This window comes from Heliangelus exortis, chromosome W, assembly GCF_036169615.1.
Source record: "Heliangelus exortis chromosome W, bHelExo1.hap1, whole genome shotgun sequence".
Lineage (NCBI taxonomy): Eukaryota > Metazoa > Chordata > Aves > Apodiformes > Trochilidae > Heliangelus > Heliangelus exortis.
In genome coordinates, this window is record NC_092453.1 from 7713506 (window position 1) to 7740919 (window position 27414).

At 42.3% G+C, this 27414-nt stretch overlaps 1 long non-coding RNA gene across 1 annotated transcript; it reads right to left on the reverse strand.

The window, feature by feature from the left end:
* Window positions 1–24567: 24567 nt before the first annotated feature.
* Window positions 24568–26766, reverse strand: LOC139789127 (uncharacterized). Its single transcript, XR_011723046.1, has 3 exons — window positions 26574–26766; window positions 25422–25487; window positions 24568–24730 (listed from the first exon to the last, which is right to left on the reverse strand). It is a non-coding gene; the product is annotated as an uncharacterized lncRNA (long non-coding RNA).
* Window positions 26767–27414: the final 648 nt, after the last annotated feature.

Genomic DNA, 27414 nt, shown 5'->3' on the forward strand with positions numbered 1-27414 from the left:
TAACGATATTCAGGTGAGAATGTACAGATCCAGGTATTTAAAAAGTGCATGGGTCATTGCCACATACACTAACATGCTTTTTCAAAGAGCAACATCTTTCTTGCATGTGAACACAGTAACCTGAAAAATGCAAGATGGAAAATTAGGCTCTTAATTAGACCTGGAAATGTATCTAATTAACAGTTTTCCTCCAAACAGCAAACTAAGAGTTATTTGTGACAGCAATCTGTAAAAATCACTGTTACATTGTCCATGTAGTCAAGCAACACACAAATTACCTAAAGTTATCAGTTCCAGCCTACACCTTCAGAGCTCTTCTACCACAGTCTTTAGAAGATTCCAGCATACTCAATTGCATTTAGCAAGCTGGCAGAAGAGCTGTAATCCAAAATCCAAACTCTTGCACCCACACTAGGTTCTTCCACAAAAGAAATCTCAATCCTCAGATTTCAAGAACCCCATCTTCCACCTGCAAGCATGTCAACTGGGATAATGTAATTGCTGGGTTTAATTTTAAATTCCCATCTGAATAAATGGGAAAGGCAGGAAGTCATGCTGATCTGGGAGAGTAGCTATATTGGTTTAAAGTTGCATTTAAAATGCATGGAACCTGGACTCTTCTCTCTGGTCTCTCTTAAACTAAGGAAGTTCAGCAGGTTCCGCTGCTCAGTGCAATCCCCATTCTGCTTTTAAATAGGGATAGTGCTGTATAGTGCTTGGGAAAACCAGAAAGGACTGTTGTGTAGATTATTACACTTAAGAGCAAGAAACAAGTTAAATCAGTCTACAGTTAAACTTCTTCCATTGAAAACAGAGAGACAAGGTAACATTTGCATTATAGCTAAGAGGCACATTTTGCACTGATGAACAGAAAACTCCATTTTACATTGCAACTTTCTGTGTATTAGAACACAGACAAACCTCCTGTTAAAGTAATTTTTAAAAAAGAAGCAAAAAAACTCAGTTACTGTTCTTCTATTTAAAATTCTTAAACTGCTCCCTCAACTGTGCTACCCAAAAATACCATCCCATTTGTGTGTTTGCAGCTGCTTTTCCTCCCTAAAACTTGTGTAAGAGATCTGTTTCTGTGGACCTTGGAAGTAGATAAATAATTCTGATGCCTCACAGGGTGGGGCCCTGTACCATGGTCAAGAGAGGTGAGAAAGTCAGTAGAATTTTGTACATATTCAGTGAACCTCAGAATAAGCAATGAGAAAAATAAAAGCCACCAAACAGAAATAGCCATCAGTAGAGTAATCAACTCCTTTATCGAGCAGGAATGAGTTTGGAGCAAAGCCTTTCAGACTAAAAGAGGATATACCAATCCAGGAACATCCAGGGCTGAGTCAAACAAATAGGGAGACTGTGAGCAAGGCCCCAATTCAGCAAGCTACTGCCTAAGCAAGTAAACTACAGTAGAGCTTAAACAGGTGTCCCTGGGCTTTGCAGAACTGGTATCTGAAGTAGTAAGCTGTGAGAGGACAGGGAACTTGCTCAAGTCCTGAGGGGTAGAGGGTAGTAAGATGGGAATGAGGCTGGGACAAGAGGCCAAGAATGGAGACAACATTTTGTAAAAGAGTGACAGAGCCCATTAGAAGTTACTTATCCAGACCTTTTCATAATGGTCCCATAATCACACCTGCACTGAGAGAAGCCCAGAGCAGCCAACTGAAGCTGTAAAACCCAGCTGGCCTGTTACATCCCTGCATGTACAGCTCGTGCTGATTCAACAGCCAATCAGGTGGAAGGAACCACTTACAAGGCCCTTTCACTTCATCATCCTGGCAGGAAGCATGTGGAGGTGGTTGGTGGCAGCTGTAAAGCACGCTAGTTGTAGTCAATCATAAAAACAGAGACAAGTGCATTGGTAACCTTGAGTGGGAGAGTGAGTGACCACTGAGGAAACTGTTTCTTCCCTATGCCATCTTCATGTCTCATCTGAAGAGGGATGACCAACAGTTTCACAAGCTCTGACAGCAATTAAGCCATAGTTGTATAAACATAAGGCACAATGGAGCAAACCCTCAAGGCTTCCATTGTTCAACTACTCCATTACCAGCTCATCTCTGAGCATTGCCAGCCTTTGGCATTACTGCTGGCCAAAGCTTATTATAATAACTTCTGGTTTTGAGCACAGTTAAGAGTTTAGCTCATAGCCCTACTATAGCACAGATTTTTCATAATCCACCAAATATGAAAAAGACAAAAAAAGTATTTGGAGAAAGCCTTTAAATGAGTTCAAGTCAGCAGAAAGACACTGATGCACCCTCCTGGTTTTGCCCTCAATGTAATCTTTAGTTATAACATTGAGTAGCAGCCAAAGATGCCAGTTCTCTGGTTGACTAATCCACCACTGATCAGTATAAAAAACACACTGGGTACAGACACAGGGCACATTCACTTCACAATCTGCTGACATCCACTGTACAATATGGATGCGAGAAAATTTCAGCTTCTGTAGACTGTGTAGGAGTGGAGTCTCCACTTCCAAGGCAGTCAGCCAGCCACTGAAGTTTATGGCAAAAGCACAGTATAATCTTTCTACAGTGGGCTACAGGTTTTCTTTTTATTATGATGATATTTTTCAGACTAGGCAAGCAGCTTTGAACTGATTGTTAAAGGTGAACTAGGAGGAAGTGGGAGAAGAGAAAGGTGCTAAAGATTACAAAACAAAGTTAAAACAATCTGTTCTACTCTGAAAAGCAAGGGATAAAAACAAACCCTTACTGAATTTGAAGAAACTCTGAAGTTAGCAAGAACTAAAAAGATAACTCCAGATTAAGTCTGCAATGGGGTACAGAGAAAAAAGATACAGTTAGCACAGGAAATATGCATACATTAGAGCTCCTTGACCACATAATAATGTCAATACACTGATGACTAATTGTGCTGATTCTAAAACTAAAGGTAGCCTCATGGAACAGAATATAGTACTGTACTTCAGTTAATTATGGATATGCATGTCCACTGAAGGCCACAGCAAGTGAAAAAGTGTTCCTGTTTACATGTTCTTATGATCAAATAACCTTACAGCTGGGAAGTGGCATCCTCTGCTATCTGCATAAGAGACAGAAACTAAGCCCAAATTCCAGATGTCAGTTTATGAAGATATCTTTTGCCAATTCAGAAAAGAAAGCCAAATGTGTAATGTCTTTGGATAAAAAACTCTTCAGAAAGAAGAAACAATTTACAAATGAACACTGATTTCCATGTATAGACAGGCTGGTTTTGTATACCATCTGCAATTCCCTGCTATTCCATTTGTAAGCTGCATTAATAATTCTGAACAGATTTACCTTACAGTTAAAAATGTGCACTATAACTTTTAGAAAGCTGTTACTTCTTCACTTGACAGCTTCTGTGATAGTTTGGATTCCAGTGCTGTTTCTGACACAGCTCATGATGGGAACAGCAAGCTTAGAAAGGCTCTGTTCAATGGGTGGAATTGCAAGAGTTGTTAACAAACATCAGACCCTGGATTCAGAAAAAGAGCCAGCAAGCCTTGAGTTTTAAATTTTTTTTCAAGACTTTGAATCTTATTAAATATATTTGGAAAAAAAACATTAAAACCAGTTCACTGTAGGACATCCTACCTTCAGGCAATGAATTGTGAACACTGCACATTTTAAAACAGCTTCTGTAGTTTTTGCATCATATACATCATAGACAATGGAGAAGATCCAGCATTTGTGTACACATTTACATACAAGCAAGCACTACTATATGTCACAGGTAAGACTGATTCCAAGACAAACCAGTGCACTGATTTGTGTCTACACCACATCCTAAAGTAAATGGAATAAGTCACAAGTAACAGTACAAACCTGTTACAACTTCAACATGTATATAGACAATACACGTACCCATCCCTAAGACAGTGATGAGTTTGTGAGATACCTTTACAAAGATCAGGGTACCAGAAGAGAAAGGCACATTAACTTGTGGTTGGTTTGCTTCAGTATTATCTGGATGAGTCATAGTGATTTATATACCCTGAGATGCTGGGAGTCCTTGAAAAAGAAAGGAGACTAAGTGAACAGGAAAATAAAAAGTACAAGTTTAAGATTCAGCACCTGAATTTTTCCTTTTAATAAGGGAATCTAGAAAAGCAATTCCAAAGAAAACAACATATTGACTCCTAGATTTTTGCTCTTAGGTCAAAGAATCAACATCTAGGACTATAGAGACATCACATGGTTGTAAGAGTTTTTGCATACCCTCTCAGTTTCAGTCTAATTACCAGAATTTGTATACAATCAAGTGGTTTACTTGGTGTTTTTTGGGGTACAGAAATGGTCAGGCAGCCTACATTTTCTCAACTCTGCCAACCCTGACACCCTGTTTTACATCTGTGTGCACCGTCTTAGACCATACCTCTCCAAGCAGAATACTAGAGAGAAAGGCTGTTAGAAAATGGCACTCAATTTTTAATTGGGAATATTGCTTTCTGTCAAGAGCATTTTTTAATTATCCAAGTACCATATGGTTTTCATAAAGAAACCCAGCATCACAAACAAAAATATACTTATTTTATATTTATACTTAATTTAAATCCTTAAAAATTAATATGGAGAAACAATAATGACTAGGATATCTACTTGATCTATGAAAAGGTTTCTGATTAAGCCCTTTCACAAGTATCTCATGAGCAATGAATAAGTATCCCTTCTATGTTTTTAAATTCTTCAGGAGTCCCGAGATGAATATTCAACGCTGTTGGGCTCTCATGGTTTCTCTTGTGCCTCCTTGCACATCCTCACCACATACCAAAGTGCCCACTTGCAGAGGCAAAGGAGAGCATGTGCAGGAGATCCCTTTAGACAAGATGTGGTTGTATTCTCCTTTCCACTCTTCCTTGTTTGCAACATGGACAAATTCCTGGTGTCTGTGCTTCAGATACTTTAAAAATAAGTTACTGAAAGCACTGCAACACTCACAAATGCATTTCAAGTAGAAATCACACCATTGTCTCTGGCTGTGGGGCGGCCAGTAGTGCATACAAGGATTTTGATTTTGCTTTAAGCTAGAGAGTGTGTGCCTGGCTAGCATAGGACTCAGCATGGGCTGGCCAGAGGATCAGCTTTGCCTGCATCACACATAGCTCTACAACAGTGTACCTAGGTGAAAAAGAGAAAGATCCTGACAGGATTAACTCCTGTAAGGAGAGGAGAGCAGGCCAAGCTGTTTGTGTGAATTTACTTTATGTAGAATTAAAACTTGTAATATCTTTGTATTCATAACTAGTAGAATTCAGGGTTAAACTGAGAAAGAAGTGAACAAAGCAGCTGAGACAGGTCAAGACCCTAACAGGATTAACTTCTGTCTTGGAGATAGAAATATAAATCTTGGCACCGCCAAGATTAGCTAGGCACTGGGGGAGTGTAAACATCTGCATGGAAGACAGATGAGGCTGCCATTACCAGCAGATAAGGGGAAGATAATTGCAAGGGTCCAATTAACAAGAGGATGAAGTCATTGAAAGCAAGAAAGGTAAAAAGTTCAACCCTGAGGAAGACCTCGTTACTTCATCTGAAGACCCCCAAAGACCCCAAAACATATCCCCAAAAGACGACTCTGCCCAGACTCCGCCTGTTATAAATATTATGATTACATGTTGCTATCCCATGAATATGTATGTAAGGATGATGTAACCTCCCCTTTTAATGTATAAATACCCTAACCCTTTCCCTTAACCCTCGGAACTCTTTGTCCAGCGAGAGCTGGGAGTTCCCCGGATCTGCAAATAAATACCTTTGCTGTTTAAAGGCTTAAAACTCTGTCTCTAAACAGTTTTATTAGGCCTTTTTGGCTTCAATTTGGCGACCGCGGCAGGACTGGACTCCGTCGTGCCGTGTTCCAGGGATCCGGGGACGCTTTTGGGGCCCCCCGATGAATTCTGTCGGATAAGCCTCCCCTACTCCCTTGGCTCCTACGCGCCGATGGACACCAGACCTTCCTCATACTGAAAAGGTATTTATATATTTGTTTGGGTTTTGAGGCCTCCAGGGTTTACGGGGGTTAGAGGCCCCCAGGGTTTACAGGGATGCGGGGGACGCCCCCAGGCTGACGGATTGGAGTCCAGTCTAGCGCTGAGTTCGTCCCTCTCCGGGGTTCAGATCCCCAGGAGAATTGAAGTTCATTCACAGCAGTGGGAAGGTACGCTCTCTGTGTTGCATCGCGTTGATAATGGGTTTTTGGTAATGCTGTGGTTCATATGATCACATGGTGATTGATGATTATGTTATTCTGTTATACTGCTTGTAAGTAATCTAAGAGTTTGACTGGTTACGCGTCCCTACCGAAGAAATTTTAGCTTTCTCTCCGGGGGGGTCGCGGGGAGTTTTTTGCCGCAACTCCGGCAGGTATTTGTGGTTTATAGCGGCATCTTGTGACCGTAGGCGGTAAAGCAACGTGTAAGGTTTTGTGCAAAATTTTACCTGTGCAAAGTTTTGACTGAAAGTGCGTATGTGTGCGTGAAAGTGAGTGACTGAGACGCAATTTAATTGCGAAGCGAGTGCGGAGTCCTGATTTGCTTTTCCGTGTCACCCGCGAGGGGGCCGGCCAGAGACGGACGAAGTGAGTGGTGTGAATGTGGATTGTTAAAACAGAATAAGAAGTGCGCTTGAATGCTAGAATAAGTCGAGTAAGGTGTTGAAATTGTAAGTTGTTGAGATCTGAATAGAATTTGGTAATCCAGAAAGGGCCCCCACAGTTGTAACCTCTTGACTAGGCATAATGGGGACTGAACAGAGTAAGGAAATTAATGCTAAAACCCCCTTGGAAAGAAATAGGTGGAATTCTGGGGGGAAATATAAGGAAAAAGACACTTGTGAAATATTGCCAAGATTGGTGGCCTCTGTATAAGCTAGGTGATGGAGAAAAATGGCCACCACACGGAAGTTTAAACTATAATACCATCCTACAACTTCTGCTGTTTCTCCGTAGAAAGCAAAAGTGGGATGAAGTGATGTATGCAGACATGTTCTTTACCTTAAGGGATAAGCCGGAATGGCAAAAAGATAATGGAATAAATGTAACACCTTAAGATCCCTTTGTTCTAGCACTAGAACGGGATCAGAAAAACAGCAAGTCAGAGGAACGCTGTTGTGATGCGTGTAGCATAGGGAAATGATGCCTTAAGCTGAAAGAAAAAAATAGTGAAGTGGAAAGTACCATTAGCCTCCAAGAATATCAGCCTCTTGTGCCAGGATGTGGAATACCGCTGCCAATGTCACAACAGGAAAGCAGCAGTAGCTCCGCAGAATTGGGAAGCGAGAAAAGAGAAGAATTGAAAAGTGTGCCGCAAAAGCCAGTAGGGGGAGACAAAGACGAAGAGAAAGCCCCACAGGAGACAGGGAAAAGGATGAAGAAGAGAGAGAATAGAGCAGACACTGAAAATCTGGGAGATGATCCCGGAGAAGGGACTAGCCATTCATATTATACAAGGGCGACCGAGCGAAAGGAAAAGGAAAGGGAGGCAGAAATGGCAAATATAGGTGAAGAAAGGGCAAAATTGGAAATAGAGAAAGTGAGACTAGAAGCAGAAAAAGCTAAGGTAGAAGCCAAAGCTGAGGCAGAGAGGGCAAAATTAGAAGCGGAGAAAGCTAGGGTAGAGGCTAAAGCTGAAGCAGACGGGGCAAAACTAGAAGCAGAGAAAGCAAGACTGAAGGCAGAAAAAGCAGGAGCTGAAAGGTCAGAAATAAAGACAAAAGCTCAGATCGAAGACGGTGAAGTAGAGGAAGGAAAGGAAATCCCAGAGAACAAGGAAAAAGAGGTCCCAGAGAATTATACAATAGCCCCTCTCCGACAAATAATGCCCAAATTAGGAGAACAAGCACGGATAAAAATACCATTTACCACAAGCAATCTTGACAATTGGAGAGAGGAAGTGAAAAATTTGAGGAGAGACGCAGAAGGGGTCGCTAGAAGGTTTGAATTAATCGTAAAGAATTTAGACGCTGATTGGGAGGATATTGATCTAATGCTATCTGATTAACAGAGATGGAAAAAGAACTTGCTTTAAAAACTGGAAGGGAACAGGCTGTACTGCTGCGGGAGCCTGTGGATGTCGTATTTCCAACTAGCAATCCAAACTGGGATCCAAACAACCCACGCCAATATGATTTATTGTTGCAATACAGAAGGTTAGTCGCACAGGGCTTGCGAAGAGCAATACCGAAAGCAATAAAATGGGGAGCCCTATTTGAAGTAAGACAAGGACAGAATGAAACACCAACAGACTTTTTAGACAGGCTTAGAGTGGCAATGAGACAATATACCCCCTTAGATCCTGGGTCAGAAATAGGTAAACAACAATTGCTGGGATTGGTAATGGGGCAATGCTGTGTAGATATCAGAAAGAAATTACAAAAAACGTGAATATCCTGCAAATAGAGATCTGGAAATTTTAATGAATGAGGCCTGGAAAGTGTAAAAAGAAAAGAGAGAGAGTAAGAAACTTGCCAAAATTATAGCAGCAGTACATTCAACTCCAAAGCTTCCAGAGGCAAATGCTAGAGGTAGAGGGCGTGGTTATCCCAGGAGAGGGAGAGGAGGGTTCCAGCAAAATAAGGGAGACCCAAACCAACGTTTTTATTGCCACCAAATGGGACACTGGATGCGAGAATGCCCTAAACTAAAAAGAGAACTTGGAGGGGCATCTGTTGTTCCGGTTGCTCACAATACTGGTAACTGAAGGGGACCGGTGAGTCATTCCCTAGCAGACCCACTGGTTAAAATAGAGCTAGGGGAAGGTAAAAAGGAATTAGATTTTTTAATTGACACTGGAGCTACCTATTCAGTCTTAAATCAACAATTAATACCAAAATCTGATGAATTTGTACATGTTGTGGGAGCGACAGGCCAAGCAGAAAAGGCTTTCTTCCTGAAACCCCTTAAATACAAAATTGGGAAACAGATGGGGATTCATCAATTCTTATATTTACCTAATTCTCCAAAACCTCTGCTAGGGAGAGACTTGTTAGAGAATTTAGGGGCCGTAATAAAATTTGATAAACTTGAACTCCAGGTAAACGAAGAACAATTCATAACTGCCCTAAGTTTAACTATCAGTTGTGTTAAACCAGAATCTGATAATCATAACATCAACCGAATCACAAACGGAACATATCCGTCGGTGTGGGCAACTGATATACCTGGAAAATCAAAACAGGCTGCCCCCATCGTTATCGAATTTATACCAGGGGCTAGACCAGTAAACAGAAAACAATACCCCCTGAGGCTAGAAGAAAGGAATGGAATCGAGCCATTGATAGAGAGGTTTTTAGAATTAGGGCTATTGGTAGAATGTGAATCAGATTTTAATACACCAATATTACCAGTCAAGAAACCAAACAGGACTTACAGACTGGTACAGGATTTAAGGGCTGTAAATGAAATTACTAAGATTCTACATCCAGTGGTAGCTAACCCTTATACACTCCTGACCAAACTAAAAGATAATCTGATCTGGTTTACAGTGTTAGATTTGTTAGTAAAGGGAGAAAAACACAACTAACCTGGACGGTGTTACCTCAAGGTTATAAAAATAGTCCTACAATATTTGGAAATCAATTGGCCAAAGAATTGGAACAGTGGGAGCGGCCACAGGGAGAGGGCACTCTTCTGCAATATGTGGATGATTTACTGATAGCAACTGAAACAGAAGAACAATGTGCTGAGTGGACAATCTCGTTGTTAAATTTCTTGGGTTTAAATGGTTATCGAGTCTCTCAACAGAAAGCACAGCTAGTGCAAGAAAAGGTGGTCTACCTAGGATATGAGATCTCTGGAGGACAGCAATCCCTAGGAACAGTGAGGAAAGAAGCCATCTGCCAGATGCCCAGGCCTGAAACGGTGAGAGACCTGTGAGCCTTCCTGGGAATGACAGGTTGGTGTCACCTGTGGATATACCAGTACGGGATACTTGCTAAACCCCTCTATGATTTGTTGAAAGAGTCTAAAAATATTCTGCTCTGGACTCCTGAAGCAGAAGCAGCCTTTAGAAGACTGAAACAAGAGCTGATGAAAGCCCCAGCATTAGGTCTACCCGATGTAACAAAGCCATTTTGGCTGTTCTCACATGAACGCCAGGGAATGGCCCTGGGAGTCCTAGCTCAGCAATAGGGACCATACAAAAGGGCTGTGGCTTACTTCTCTAAGCAACTAGACGAAGTAAGTAAAGGATGGCCCACGTGCCTGAAGGCAGTGGCTGCAGTGATCATAAACATAGAAGAGGCCAGAAAACTCACTATGGGCCAGAAAATGACTGTATTAGTGTCCCACACTATATCAGCAGTACTGGAACAGAAAGGTGGCCACTGGCTGTCACCTTCTCGGTTCCTGAAGTACCAGGCAATTTTAGTTGAATCAGATGACATAACCATTCAAGTGACTAATGTTGTCAACCCAGCATCATTCCTAGAAGGAAGAGTGTCAGCAGAGCCAATTGAGCATGACTGCCTAGAAACCATCGAGGCTGTGTACTCCAGTCACCCGGATCTCAAGGAAGAGCCACTCAAAGGGGCAGATGACTGGTTCTCGGATGGCAGTAGCTTCGTAAAGCAGGGAGTAAGGATGGCTGGCTACGCAGTAACTACAACAGAGCAGGTAATTGAATCAAGTCCCTTGCCTGTGGGAACTTCAGCACAGAAGGCCGAACTAATAGCTCTTACCCGAGCCCTTGAGCTGGCAAAAGGGAAAAGAATTAATATATGGATGGACTCTAAGTATGCTTTCTCTGTCGTGCATGCCCATGGGGCAGTCTGGAAGGAGCGAGGACTGCTGACTGCCTGGGGAAGACCCATAAAATATGCAGAAGAAATCCTACAGTTGCTGGAGGCTGTTCGGCTCCCAACCCAAGTGGCCATAATGCATTGCAAGGGGCACCTGAAAGGTAACACCATTCCAGAAATAGATAATAGAGCAGCAGATGCAGAAGCTAAATTAGCTGCTGCAAGAGCCAAGGATTTAGTATTGGCCCTGGTACCAGAAGAATTGGATACTAATTTTCAACCAGAGTACCAGGAATCAGATCATAAGTGGATACAAAGAAATAAAGGTAAAATGTTAGATAGTGGATGGGGTCAGCTAGAAACAGGACAACTAGTGCTGCCAGAGAAATTAGTATGGCAATTTGTAAAAACAGAACATGACAAGGCCCACTGGGGAGTAGATCCTCTTTATCAGCATTTAAAAGTTAGAATAGCAGGGCCAAAGCTATTCACAGCAGTGAAACAGGTCATATCCCACTGTGAACGCTGTTTGAAAAATAATCCAAACATGGGAACAAAGGTACACCAGGGAGTAATTGATAGAGGAAAATTCCCAGGAGAAGTGTGGCAGATTGATTTCTCTGAACTCCCAAGGAAAGGGGGGTATAAGTACTTCTTGGTTTTGACTGATACATTTTCTGGGTGGCCTGAAGTGTTCCCATGCAGAACAAACAAAGAAAGAGAAGTAACTAAAGTCTTGTTTAATGAAATCATTCCGAGGTTTGGGGTGCCTAGGAGCATCTCCTTGGACAGAGGCTCGCACTTTTGTGCTAAAATTGTACGAGCAATAAGTAAGGCACTGCAAATCAAATGGCAATTGCACACGCCTTATAGACCTCAAGCTAGTGGGCAAGTAGAAAAGATGAATCATCTTATTAAACAACAAATTGCAAAAATATGCCAGGAAACTAACTTGCAGTGGTACCAAGCCTTACCTATTGCTCTAATCAGACTAAGGGTGAAGCCCCGCTCAAAAGAAAAATTGAGTCCATTTGAAATTTTATATGGGAGACCTTATGCAATGCAGACTGTAAATAGTGAGGCTGTAGATCAAATAGGTAATCAATATGTGTATGATTATGTTACAGCTGTGGGGAAGCACTTTGATAAAAATGCCACGGTGGTGATGGATCACCAACCTAAGCAACCTGATTGTAAATTGCATCCTTTTAATCCTGGTGATTGGGTATATGTTCAGAATCTTTTAGGGAAACCTCTGCAAGAGAAATGGGAAGGACCCTTTCAAGTGTTGCTCACCACCTTCACTGCAGTTCGAATTAAGGAGCGACCCACCTGGATCCACTACTCCCGAGTCAAGAGGGCCCCTGAACATTGCCAAGAACGTTCCTGAAGGAGCTCACATTATCCTTCCTACTGTGGGTAATGATTCAAAGGCATTACAACCTTCCCTTGGAACTTGACGAAAGAATTCGTAAGTTCTAAGGAAAGGGGGGAATGAAAAAGAGAAAGATCCTGACAGGATTAACTCCTGTAAGGAGAGGAGAGCAGGCCAAGCTGTTTGTGTGAATTTACTTTATGTAGAATTAAAACTTGTAATATCTTTGTATTCATAACTAGTAGAATTCAGGGTTAAACTGAGAAAGAAGTGAACAAAGCAGCTGAGACAGGTCAAGACCCTAACAGGATTAACTTCTGTCTTGGAGATAGTTAGAAATATAAATCTTGGCACCGCCAAGATTAGCTAGGCACTGGGGGAGTGTAAACATCTGCACGGAAGACAGATGAGGCTGCCATTACCAGCAGATAAGGGGAAGATAATTGCAAGGGTCCAATTAACAAGAGGATGAAGTCATTGAAAGCAAGAAAGGTAAAAAGTTCAACCCTGAGGAAGACTTCGTTACTTCATCTTCATCGCTACTTCATCATACTTAAGGAAAACATTCACTCTTTAATGGACATAGACGGGAATGTAATTGTCAAAGATGAAGAAAAGGCTGAGGTATTTAACACCTTCTTTGCCTCAGTTTTTAACAGTAAAACGGGCTATCCTGAGGACAGCTGGCTTCTGGAGCCTATAGGAGACAAGAATCTAAACACCCCCCCTGCAATCCAGAAGGAAACTGTCAGTGATCTACTGGGCTGCCTGGATCCCCACAAGTCTATGGGACCAGATGAACTCCATCCAAGGGTGATGAGAGAGTTGGCAGAAGAGCTCGCCAAGCCTCTCTCTATCATCTACCAGAAGTCCTGGCTCACTGGGGACATCCCAGATGACTGGAAGTTGGCCAATGTCACGCCAATCCATAAGAAGGGCCGGAAGGAAGACCCGGGAAACTACAGGCCTGTCAGCCTGACCTCAGTGCCTGGCAGGGTTATGGAACAGATCATCCTGGGGGCAATCACACAGCACCTGAAGGATGGACAGGGGATCAGACCCAGCCAGCACGGGTTTACGAAGGGCAGGTCCTGTCTGACCAACCTGATCTCCTTTTATGATCAGGTGACCCGCCTGGTGGATGAGGGGAAGGCTGTGGATGTGGTCTATCTGGACTTCAGCAAGGCCTTCGACACCGTCTCCCACAGCATCCTCCTGAGAAAGCTGGCTGCCCACAACTTGGACAAGCGTACTCTGCACTGGGTTAAGAATTGGCTGGAGGGCCGGGCCCAGAGAGTGGTGCTGAATGGGGCTGCTTCCAGTTGGCGGCCGGTCACCAGCGGTGTCCCCCAGGGATCAGTACTGGGCCCAGTCCTGTTCAATATCTTCATTGATGACTTGGATGAGGGAATTGAGTCCATCATCAGCAAGTTTGCTGATGACACCAAGCTGGGGAGAAGTGTTGATCAGCTGGAAGGCAGGAGGATTCTGCAGAGGGACCTGGACAGACTGGAGAGATGGGCTGACTCCAATGGGATGAGCTTCAACAAGACCAAGTGCCGGGTCCTGCATTTTGGCCACAACAACCCCATGCAGCGCTACAGACTGGGGACAGAGTGGTTGGAGAGCAGCCAGGCAGAAAGGGACCTGGGAGTCTGGATTGACAGGAAGATGAACATGAGCCAGCAGTGTGCCCAGGTGGCCAAGAAGGCCAATGGCATCCTGGCATGTATCAGAAGCAGCGTCACCAGCAGGTCCAAGGAGGTGATTCTGCCCCTGTACTCAGCCCTGGTAAGGCCACACCTTGAGTACTGTGTTCATTTCTGGGCCCCTCAGTTCAAGAAGGATATTGAGGTCCTCGAACAGGTCCAAAGGAGGGCAACCAAGCTGGTGAAGGGACTCGAACACAGATCCTATGAGGAGAGGCTGAGGGAGCTGGGGCTGTTCAGCCTGAAGAAGAGGAGGCTCAGGGGAGACCTCATTGCTCTCTACAACTACCTGAAAGGAGGATGGAGCCAGGCGGGGGTTGGTCTCTTTTCCCAGGCAACTCTCAGTAAGACAAGAGGGCATGGTGTTGCGTGTCTGGCTCTGGAATTCTCCCCGGAAACCACACCTCCCGAACCCGGGCATGCACATCTGGGCTAGCCCCAGCTGGGCACAGGCGGGGGGGGGCACCGTCCGGGCACCTGCCGCCTACATTTCCCCCTTTTTTTTTTTTTTTTTTTTTTTATGGGGGAAAAGATGACAAATACGCGAAGATCTTAGCTGCGTGGTGCCTCGTTGTTCAGAGCTGGTGGTACTGGTATGCAGGGAGAGGTTGGTGAAGACGATGAAGCCACAGAAGCTGAGGGTTAAAGGCATCATCTGCGAAGCCTGCAGGCTCCTGGGGGTGATCAACAGGATGATGGAGCTGGGCTTTTCCCAGCAGTGTATGGCAGGAGGACCAGAGACAAGGAGCAGAAGTAGAAACATAAAGAGCTTGGGGTTAAGGATTCCCTCGTACAGCCACTTTAGTTTAGGGGCTGCTTTTATCTTTGCAGCCTTCCGTGGGGCCGGGGGCGGCGCCGGGGGTAGCTCTCCGCGGCAGCCGGGGGTGCCGCCAGCCATGGTTTCCGCCCCATCATTTTCCGGTGTTTTGACTTCCGGGCCGATATCCGATAGGAGTTCGGTCACGGTTTGGTGGGGCTTCCCGGACATGCCCTTTATGGCAGGCTTGCCCGTGGTCAGCCCCAGATACACTTCTTCATTTTTTCCTTCCTCCGGGGATGGCGCCGACGGGGCTGCGCTCGGCGCTCTCCCGGGCTCCTCCCCCTCGAAGGGGGGTGCCGAGGGGGTTACTGTGGGCATTTCCTTCAGGGGAAATACCTCGGTCTTTCGTAACGGGGCCGCGGCGGTGGCCATTGCCACTTCTATTTCGGCTTTCAAGCAAGCTAATAGATTGCAAACGATTCGCCAGGTGTTGTCCGCACCAATAATGTTGCCGTTGGTCTCCTTATAGTGGAAACTTGCCAGCAGGTTGTACACCTCCCCCCACAGGTCCCAGGCCGTTTCGGGACTCGGGTAGCGGAGGTTTTCCTGCGTTTCCGCCTGGGTTGTAATCTGATCGGCAACGGCGGTGCCTGTAGGTTTGCTTACATAGGAGCCCATCGTCGGATTTACTGATGACGATGTTGAAGAGAAGAAAAAAGTTTCTCTTACCCGAATCTTTCGGGGTATCGAACGGTCTGTGGAGAAGGGTCACTTTCGGACGAAACGCTCGGGGAGACGGTTTAGACCGAAATTGTTGCTCGCATTCTCCACCAGATGTTGCATGGGATGAGTCTCGCCGTGGGAGTCAGTCGAGCTAGTGCTGGCTCGGATAGTATCAGGAGCTAACTTTGATCTGTCCGGCTCTGGAATTCTCCCCGGAAACCACACCTCCCGAACCCGGGCATGCGCATCTGGGCTAGCCCCAGCTGGGCACAGGCGGGGGGGGGCACCGTCCGGGCACCTGCCGCCTACAGCATGGTCTTAAATTGTGCCGGGGGAAGTTCAGATTGGATATTAGAAAGAATTTTTTCACGGAAAGGGTGATCAGACATTGGAACGGGCTGCCTGGGGAGGTGGTGGACTCTTCATCCCTGGAGACATTTAAAAAGCGACTCGATATGGCACTCAGTGCCATAGTCTAGTGACTGTGGCGGTAGTTGTTCAAGGGTTGGACTCGATGATCTCTGAGGTCCCTTCCAACCCAGCCTATTCTATGATTCTATGATTCTATGATCTGAAGACCCCCAAAGACCCCGAAACATATCCCCAAAAGATGACTCCGCCCAGACTCCGCCTGTTATAAATATTATGATTACATGTTGCTATCCCATGAATATGTATGTAAGGATGATGTAACCTCCCCTTTTAATGTATAAATACCCTAACCCTTAACCCTCGGAACTCTTTGTCCAGCGAGAGCTGGGAGTTCCCCGGATCCGCAAATAAATACCTTTGCTGTTTAAAGGCTTAAAACTCTGTCTCTAAACAGCTTTATTAGGCCTTTTTGGCTTCATAGGAACAAGCTTTACCCACAGTTCAGTAATTTAATCATAGCAGCAATTACAATGGAAGCTAATTAAGAACCTCTCAGACACCTTGGAAAAGTGGGTTTATGGAAAGTAAGGTATCAGACCACCATGAATAGATCTCAGAACTCCACCTAGAAAGATGCTGCTGCTTTGCCAAGATGAAGCAACTGACAGCCCATCTGTTCTTGGTTTCTTGCAAATAAAGCAAGTGACCATCATGAAGGGTCTAGCCAAGCCTGCTTGGGACATTGATTCACAAGGTCAGCAAGTGCCTCTCTGAGGGGTAGAAATTAAGACATCAAACTACCACTCCACCTAGTTGGATCATAACTTTAATCTGGTAACTCTGCAGCTGCAAGCTACATAAAAGAAAGTGCTAAGATGAAGGAAGAGGATGAAATTCTGGAGAAGAGTCACAGATATGCAAGTATCTTAATAATTAAGATAAAAAAAGCTGTTAAAGACTTGAAAATGGAGACAGAAAATATATCCCCATAATGAAGTGTTCAAGACTCCCCCTCATTAAGGGAATCACAAGTGTCACCCACAATGTGAATGTAACCTTTGTGGACAAAGTCCAGTAACATCACTGGTCACTCTTGCAATGAATCTTAAAAACAGATCTATGTAGAAAATGAACAACCGAGACTATGAACAAACACCTATTAACTATTTTTTTGTAATTTACTCACCTTCAACGAATACCAGCAGCACTGGTGTTCTTTACAACACTAGCAATCTCTATTCTTTACAGCAACCCCAGAAAGCACCTGAGGAGAGCACTAGCAATGCTTCCTGGCTGACTTGACTGTACAAGGCAGAAAAATGGAGGAATTACCAGGTGAGAACCACCCTCATTGGTTGGCTCAAGCCAACACTGCAAAGTAGCTTCTGCTTCCTTAGGAATGTCCATCACATAGCACACAGTTATTACTGAGGGGTTGCTACCCAGTACTTACAAGCTGGGTATTACTAAACCCATAATTAAGTCACTAGTTTGATTATATGTGATTATGCAAACTGAAAATGTAATAGCCAAAGATACCCAAATTAACATGGTAGTCTACTGAAAAGAGCTGAGTGGTAAAATTAACTGCTTCCTACACTCACCAGCAGAACAAAAGATCCCATGTGTCAATAGCAGGAAGTATGAAGGTCTGCAATGACTAGTTCTTTTCTCTCCTTCAAGTGCCTACTGTGAGATAAACCAGAGTCTGTTCTTCCCCAGAAATAGACTGTTACTGTATAATCCTCCCATCAGTGAAACATATAGTAGGGTAACTGCCATATTATACAGTCTGAGCCAGCCTGAAAGGTACATCCAGTTTAAAATAAAGCAAACTCAGTCTCCAGCATGGCTTGACAAAATGTCAGCAAGCCTATTTTTGCTCAACAGAGGTCACCTCTTCAAATACAATATTGCTACAGTAATAGTATGATTTGGGTTGGAGGAGGCATCCCCAGACCATTCAGGATGGCAAGAAAGAACAAGGGAGGGAAATAATTAAGAAACGTTGGAAAAGATAAGAAAGCCTGAATGTGAATGCCACTGGGTCTCAGCAGAGCATAGTGAGCTCTCTAAGAAGCTACTGAGGCACAGTCACCAGACTGAATTCCATGCATTGCAGGGGTGTATGTGCCATTTGAACAACAATGTGCACCCAACTCACCCCCATGCAGAGCTGAGATTCCCTGCTGTACAGCCATTCCTGCACTTCAATAGGAAACCTCTGCTTTTCTCACCATGATACTGGATTTCAATTCTGATATATAATCCAGTATGACAGCAAAATCAAATCAAGTAAGAAAACCTGGCTTTTTCTACTATTTCTCCTATCACATATTTGGACAGTTTGCATATCATCACCTTTCTCTGCCTCAATTTCTAACACTGACTGGAACAAAAGTGACATATGACTAACCACAAAATACTCTGAAACTTAACAACTGTATCACTACAAGCATTTAAAACCACTGAAACATGCTAGAAATTAAGTTCTATTGTCCAATTTGTTTGTGTACCATCAAATCTGTTTCCATTTTTTTTTGTGGGATTTTCATACAGCAACAAGACTGAGAAGTTATCTTTGAAAGAAAGCACCCTGATAGCAGAATGCATAAAAGCATGTGAGACTTGAGGAGTTTTACATCATTGTCCACTGACTTCTGAGAATTGTCCAAAACTTCCTATGCAGAAAAAAAAAGGGGAGGAAAAGGGCACTCACACTACCAGGCTTTAGGACTGCTCATCGGGGACATAAGCATCAGCAGAGGGACACTTTCCAGAGGTGCCACGGTGACCTCTTCAGTAACCCAGAGACTCTGCTGACTTTGCAGAAAGATCAGGCTCTATGTTGAGAGGATGAAGCACAGTCTATACAAATATCCCTTTTGCTCCCTCACCCAGGGGGGCTTCAATAAAAATCAGGGCTAGGATTCCCAGACCAGGAGCTTTCCTTTGGCACTGGTAACACTGTCTAACTATTAACTGTTGTATCAGCAGAACTGGAGAACACTCAGACTGAAGTGTTTGCCTAGTTTCTTCAGAGGAAGGAAAAAAAGCAGAAACAGGAGAACAAAGCATGTCCCAGCCTTGTCTGTCTTCTCAGCTTCAGTTAACTGGTCATTTGGCCCTAAAGTAGTGAGGTACAGGCACACTCTGCTTCACCTGTGACAAAGGCAGGGGAAAGGCATTCATCCCAGCAGAGGACAGAGGCACCAGTAGCAAGCTGAGAGTTTGGTGCCTGCAAAAAGGATAGGAGGAGCACCTTGGAGTCCTGCATTTTAGATGAGTATTAGGTAAGACCATAACCCTGGAATGCAAACACTTCACAGCTAGACCTGGAGCATATAAGACCTATTCTCCCCACCAAGTCTCACATGAAGTTCGAGGAAGTTGGAATGCAGAAGGCAGCAGGGAATTTGGGGAAAAGTTGAGCATCTCCTATAGCAAGCAGGATGACAGCAGATGCTAGCACAATGTGCGCTATCAGCAAGTTATCTTGCTTCATGGAAAGCTTTTAGCTTGCATTAGACACATCCAAGATGCGCTCTTTAACCATGGAGAAAAAAAAACAAAGTTTATTTGTTCCATTGGCTTGTTAGAGGAGATGACCAACCAGAACAGCTAAAATGGGAAAAGTTTCCACAACCTGGGACAAAAAAGGTCCTGGGTTTTAGGCAGTTTATGAAGAACCCATGAGATACCACAGCAGCATATTAAGGAACCTTGTCTCATCTGGAAAATACATAGATTTAGTTCATTTTGAATGACAAGAACACTCATGTCCCTAGCCTCCATTTCATCTCAGCATCTCTACAGGACCTCAATGTAACGTCACCCTGCAATAGCCATGTTGCAGAACAGCCTAAGCAAACTCCAGTTGTGCAATCTGATATCTGAGACAGAGAAGGAACAGAAGACCAATATTTGCTCCTGGCACTGGTAAAAACTACAATTGAAATATAAGCGCACTTTTGAGAACTCCTGCACTTCTGCAGTTTGGGCAATACCCCTGGGGAATCCATACCTGGACTTCAATGAGTACAGCTTAAAATTACCATATTGCTCTATGTATAAGCAGTGTCTTCAGACTTGTACTTTTAAAAGATAAGATCAATCAAGGCCAGGGCCAGGCCCTGCAGATAAAAGTAGTGGCTTATCTCTTATAAATATCTTCAATTACAAGTAGTCCTCACTCCAGGTAATGTAACTGACACAAAGTATCTGCACACACACAGCCCCTAAACTTTCATAGAAAGCCCAGGAGCAACCACTCTATAAGCAAGGAATCCTACCTGACAGCAAAGTAGAGGAGGGGGCACAATGGCCAAGATATCCTAAATGTGGGGGAAAAGTAATCTGGAGCAAATACAATTAAAAAAGGGATTTAAAAAAAACTTTCATATAAAGAATCAAGGAGTTTAAAGCAAAAAAAATTGTTCAAAAAGATGTACAAGGAGATGTTGGAGACCAAAATAAAACTCTGCTAAAAATAACTCACATTTAAATCAGAAATCAATAGCATCACACAATTTTGCTGTTAAGAAAAGGGAAGGAAAAGTGGAAATCTGTCTGAAGACCAACATTTATAAAGATTATCATTAGCTCCAGAGACCAGCGTAATTCCCATGAAGTCCTGATGGAAGGGGGCCTCCTGCCACAAAGAGTTTCGTTCCAGATGAGTCATAGCAGTGGGTGTAAACAGCATTTGCGAAAAAATTTATGTCAGAAAAATAATTCCTCCAGGTTTCATCGTGATTCTGTTAAAGGAAAGTTTAGATTGTTATTGTTGCCAGACAAACCCAAAGCCTTGTTGCATGAAAGCAGAAGGCAGCTTTCAGAGCCTAAAAAGGGATTTTTTCTGTTAATACTTCCCTAAAGCTTCTGTTAATACTTCCCTAAATCAACTTGAAGATACCAAAGTTATCCTGAAGATTTTTCTAAGGACATTTGGGCCAAACATTGGAGGGAAGAAGGTGAAGGGTAGGGGAAGTTATCAAATTTCATTAGTTTTTAAAGTCACATCACAATGATACAAAAGATAATAAAAAGAGGTTAGACAAAACCATTAATTGCTTTATGATAACATTACAGGAAACTGAGCTCAAGTGCTTGTCAAGGCATTACCTCAGGAAGCCAGTGTTTCTAAAATTGCACAGAAATAAATTAAATCAAATCTCTCTTACTTTGAATACCATGTCAGAGTAACATATTTTAAAAGGAAAACAATTTATTTTGTGTTTGAGGTTCTGAAAACTAGAAATTAGATTACATTTTAAAATATAAAGATATAAAATCTAGTTCATTTATGAATCAATGCATAAGAACAGTAGTCAGCATGCCTTACACCAACCATTTAATACCCTTTCATAAAGCTTTTGTAGAAAGCAATTCTGCAGTACTTCTTGCTTTTCATTACAGTTATCAGTTACATGATCACTGTTTTACCGGGATCCATTTCATACAATAGCTCCCATGACTACAAAAAGAACCAGTTCGAACCCTATGGTGCTCCTGTGTAAAGGGTCTCCAACAGCTACAAGCTACTCACCAGCCAGCCTTTCCCAGTAGTCAACTTCAAAATTTCACTTCCTCCTAATTTCTGCTTCTGTCCATAGCAGGCACGTGGAGGCTTTTCCTCCAGGAACCTCTGGGCTCTGATATCATAAAACAGTAAGGAGCCTTGCCCTGTTCCCACTGTGATGATGTGCTCATAGAAACTCACTGATCGAATACCTGTCAAACAGAGAAGGGACATACAATGCAGTAAGGAAGATGGATGCTTTGGCAGTGTTGCTGCTTGATGTCTAATATTTTCTTTAAGAGAAACTACCTACTAGTATTCTCCACAACACACAAATTTCTCCACTGCTATGGAGCAGTGCAGATAAATCCCACTGAGACTATTGAAACAGAAGCTTCAATTACATATACTACACTTCCCTTCTCCTCTGAGGCCATCAGCTACACTGATAGTGGTGCATAATAAGAAGCTTGATTCTTAGCAGGCCCCATCTCTGCTAGATAAGCAAAGATAATAAGCCATTTAGGATCAAGAGCAGCTTTGCTCTGTCTGCCACAAGCCTCTAGGTGAATACACCATGAGTACATGGCAGCAGACAGAGGAAAGAACATCACATTGGTTTCCTCCATGAGTTCACACTCTATCTAGCTACCTGCCAAGCTGCAATAAGTGACTATGTGAGAAAAATGACTGTCCCAGCTGCCACCAAGTGCATTTTGCTGATCAACAAGCTAGTTGTAGGCAAGTATAATCATAACAATCACTAGTCACTTAGCTGCTTAGATTTGGCTCTTAAATAATTGTGAAGCTATCCCTGCACAAATATTCTCTCACAAGCACATCTTATTCTTTCTAGCTGGCACTTTTAGCACTTCATGCAGCAATGAAAACAGACTAAGAATCCAACAACCACCATATTACACCAGTACATGGGAAGCTACAAGTTTCCAGTCCAAACAACACATTCTAGCACAATTTAGTTATGTCATTAGATTGAGCAAAAAGAGTACATTTTGTTAGCACAAAATCCAAATCTGAAGCTTCAGCTAAACAAGGATCCTTTAGAAGTAGTCTTGGAAGATAATGTATGTAGGAATTTGCAAGATGTCTTGTCATTTCATCTCTATTGTGCAAAAGGTTTGTTCTGTGTAAGTATTCTACCCCGAATGACTCATATGCAGATTAAACCTTGCCACTTCTATGCTTTTCCTTCCTGCACAACATGACGCCAGGTTATAAACTCTAAAGTACTGCTGAATTACAGCCTAAACAAGCATTCAAATAGGGGAAAAGAGTGAGTTATGCTAGATACATCCACATGCCAACTGCTGCCACCATACCAAGTGAGACTGAACGTCACAAAACTTGTAACACACTGGAATAAACCTAGCAGTACATGTGACAGCAGACATCTAAGAGGTGTAGATGCAGCCAAGGTGTTTGCCCTTCTCCTTTGTACAGAGTCCTAACTAGAAACACATCCTCATCCTTCTGCCTCTACAACCTGATATTATATCCACAGCCACCACCATCTGTGACTCACACTTAGAACAGGCAAGGCCACATTGTCATGCTCCAGATGTGAGGTGAAGTCTTGGCTGCAGGCTTAATTGATGGGAAACCACTATGCAAGTCTCACACTCACTGAAGTAGATTTGCCAGATTCGTATAAGAATCTCCATTTGCATTCAGAGAACTACAGATGCATGTGAGCAAGTTGGAGATATCTCCCCTCATTACAAGGGCACGATGAATGCATGCAGAAAACTAATCCCTCTGCAATCAGCAAGAGCAGTTGCTTGGATAAGAAGAGAAAAGCACAAGAGGGGACCACCTCTTATTTTTTGCTCCACAAGTGTAACCAGAACATACACTTAACAGAAACAGGTAATGGAGTATGAAAGCAGATGGCATATACATTTCAATGCAATTAATTAATAAAAAGCTATAAAATGCAAAAAAATAGTTGAAGGAATGTCATGTACCATTGCTAAGAGGAACTGTTTAGAACAGGCTTTCAAGAACAGCACTTCATATTGGCTCCTAAGGGGCTGAAGTACCTCAGATTAATCATTCTCATATAACAAAAAGCACAAACTGAGTCTAGAACTGATCACAGTAAGCTCTCCTACATTCCCAGCACTCTACCACCTGGACTATTTGGGTCAGCAAATTGAGCAGGGAGGCTCTATGTATCCCAGGAGGAAATGAAGATGCAATAGCATGTCGTACACAGAGTAGACAGAGTCCATGTTGCACAAGCTCTGTCCACATTAACATTGACACCTCCAGGGTATAAAGTCAAGGGCACATGACATTGTACTGCATGCCAGCCAAGCAGAAAGTAGTTGCTCTTGCAAATCAAGAACTGGAGTCCAGAGGCTGCACATCCCTGTACAGCTGCTAAGAAAAGCAGCACTTAAAAGATGCACTAGGAAACATTATTTACCTTCTCATGCAAAACAGACACAGTTACACTATGCCATGGCTTAGCAGTTTGGGTGGACCAAAAAACAAAGGACAGAAATACTATTACCCCCCCCTTTCTCATATTATAGAAACTTCTCCTGTATCTGAAAGAAGCAGACCCTGACATTTTTGTGGACAGCACTGTTCAAACTCCAGTAACCACATAAATAAAACTTTCCTAATCCTTGCCAACATGCATTCTCTTTTGATAGCTTTCGCAATGAAGAGATGGATGCCTAGAGCCAAGCTAAATAAGAACTGCAACTTATTAGTTTGGGATTAATATGGTTTAAAATGGGCATCACAGCACAGTGCCTTCTCATGTTTGAAAATAATGAGTATGGAAAGAACGTTATGGGACCATGCACCCTGCAAGCCCTCACACTTGGCCCTGGTATAAGGTTCAATTTGACTTACTGAATCCACACTCAATGTGCAAGCTTTTAAGCAAGCATTCACTCAAAGCACAAACTCCACATATGACAGCACACAGCAAACAACATGCCTTTTTCTGTTCTCAGAGAAAAATGCAAGAATACATATAATTAATAGGGGTACAAAGACTGGATTTGCTTTGAGATGAAGTAAACCAGAATAAGACAGTAAAAAATAAGTATAAGTAAAATGCCCACTTTTAAAAATTCAGTAATATTTGGATGGTGTACAATTTAGTTCTTTATCATAAAAGCACTAATGTCTACCATTAGATTTCAGAGTTGCTTTTAAGTTTGGTTTGTTGGTTGTTCAAGGAATATTGTCATAAAACCAAAACCTATATATACTATTAATGATTTAGTCTATTACATGAAAAACCCTTCCTATTTATTGAAAGCTTATCTTACTGCAGTCTTAATAGTTACTTCTGCAAGCAAACCACTTGAAGCACCCTTTAACAAATTTCTTACCACTGCCTCGTTCTTTGGAACAGACGGATTTAACATTGTAAGAAGGCTGCCTGGGATCCAGAAATGAGACATGTGCCTGTGATCCTACTGCATACACTGACCACTCCTGACCGTAAGCCAAACACACATTTTCCCTGCAGTATGGCAACTTTGTGGAAAGTAACTGGAAACAGAGGAAAGACAAATCAACACTTTATGAGAAAGGAGCAAAATGTTAATAGAACAATTCTGTAAGCTATGTTCAAGGAATTTACATTGAAAAAAACAATACACAGCTAAAAAATAAGTTTGGCACAACAACAGAAGTGAAAAACAACCACCTGACCCAGAGAAAAAATACATGAAGGAGATTGAAAGACTTATTTGAACCAGAGATGATAAAGGCTGAAGCCAAGTATTATGCAAAGAACAATGGACATTTTGGTAAATTGTTCTACATCTTTCTAAGCTGCTGTTATTTCTTCAGCAGCTGTACACAGACATAATCTCTCAGCTGAAAAAGCTAACCTCATACACTAGTGTAGATATTTCTGGGTTTGATTTGCAATTCCACTTAAATAAGTGCAACTTCCTTTATAAACACTGCTAATATCAACTATCCATCATACTCTATGGAATGGTTCATTCAGCTCATTCAGAACTGGCAGAAAGTTAAGAGTACCTCCCATCTTCCAAAATAAGGGGAGTGTCTCCCCAAGTTCTAATTTTTAGGACATTTCATATTACATAAAGCTTTTAAGTGTTTCATAAACACTGTTGCTCTTTCTTCAGGCATTTAAAGGAGATGAAGAACAGTGAATAGCTTTAACTGCTAGGCAATTTTTGAAATTTTTCATCAACAAAAAGAAAAGAACCTTTGATAGTGCATGTTCTGCTTTCCAAAGATGAAAATACCCATCTAGGGACACAGCTCCCAGTTCCTGTTAAAAAGGAGTAAGAGAGTTAGTTTCTGTATTACAGATGTCCTTACAAACTCACACTCTACTAGGCAGGCTGCATACTCCAGATTGAACTCATCCATAATTTTGTACATGCTTATCAAGATAATTTTTCATTTTGTATTGATCTTGATAGAACGCAATATAGCACAAAGGTGCCAGGTAGAATAGGAATTAATAAAACAGTAAATAACCTAAAATAACTTTCAAAAGCATAGATTTTGTAAGACAATGAAATTATGAATTATTAGACAGTACAAGCTGGGGTTGGCAATTCTCTACAGCAGCTCCCACACTGATTCTGACCCTGAAGTAAACATTTCTTCCAAGGCACTATGCTACTGGAAAATCTACACAAAGTCTCCATCACAGAGGAATAATTAACAGCTATAGTGAAAAATAAAGCCTGAAGGAGCACCATGCTTCTGATAGCACACACGCCTTTGCTTCAGACATTCTCTGTTGTTTGAGGGAAGAAAGAAAAGTAGTGGGGGATGAATTGCTACACTCACTTGTCCCAGTAAAATTCTCTAGTAATAACAGATCAGCATGGGGGAGTTTAACATTTACTGTTTGTCAAACACCAACAAAATAACACTAAAGCAAGCATCGGCACCTGTCCTGTGTGTCTGTCACCTCACTTTAACAATTTTGCCATCAAAACAGCAACTGACTAAAAGTTAGCTGGTTTTCACAAAGGGTGAAGGAAAGCAGTAAGAGCACTCAAAAGTGGGATTCAAGCTGCAAGATGTGTTTTGGTGCTCTATATGCTTCTTGTAAACATTCTCCATCTGCCCTCTTTAGGGTGCAAGTCTAAAATCAAAACCATAGGAAAACTGTTCCTTCTGGAAAGATATGATTCTTTTTTTCTAATGGACTTCTCCAAGCACTTGGGCAGAAACAGACATAGCAGACAAAGAGACCACCTCATATGAGAAAAATGCAAAAGGATCAGGGGAAAAAAATTAGGTTGCTTCTCCAGTATATTTGATTTACATTGCTTTTTCCATTTTCTAATACATATGGACAGCTTTAGGACTTCTCAACTGTCTTGCTTATCTTACTGACCTTGTTCTTATTGTTGAAAGCCAATGCTCGTACTTTGCAGTTATCGGGATTAGTGTTCTCCTTGGGGATATCCTTCAGAGCCCTGTGTGTTATGTGGGCATAGACAGGAACTTGAGAGAGATTATGTCTGGCACTGCTTTTGGACAATACATCCTCTGTGACTTCCCAGAGACCCATTGAACCATCTCGGGAACCTGAACAAATAGTCCATAACAGCATTTTATATATATATTTTTATATACATATATATTTTTATATATATATATATATATATACATATATATATATCAATTCCCCTTTTTAAAAAAGGAACTGCAATGAACAATAGAGTATGAAAGAAAGGATATTATTACTATTAATTTAATCTAACTGAACACACTGCTGGTGCCCACATATTAATTATTATTAACAAAAAACATGATTTTACTGAGCTGTAAATTTCATGACATTATGAACTCACTGTCAACTGGTTTGTCTACATGGTTTCCAAGCAGCTAGATCACCCTGTCTGTTTTCAAATTGATTAAGGATGCATTAAAACCCACAATCCTGTACAACAATCACCATTAGAGATATACACGTAGAATAAACTCAGAGGCCTACATGCTGAGCCTGGCTTATCAAGATGAGATTGACAGAGCCTGTTAAGCCAATACAAAAAAAAATTCAGTTGGGTTTACACCAATTTTGGACCATTTGATTTCTGCCAGTATGCTTATGGATATGTACACACACTTGAGAACTGAACAGAAACAGATATTTCAAACCACAATCTGTACCAATTTGTATCAAATCTGTTTTTAAAATTATTTTTTTAAACCCATTATTTTTTTAAACCTCT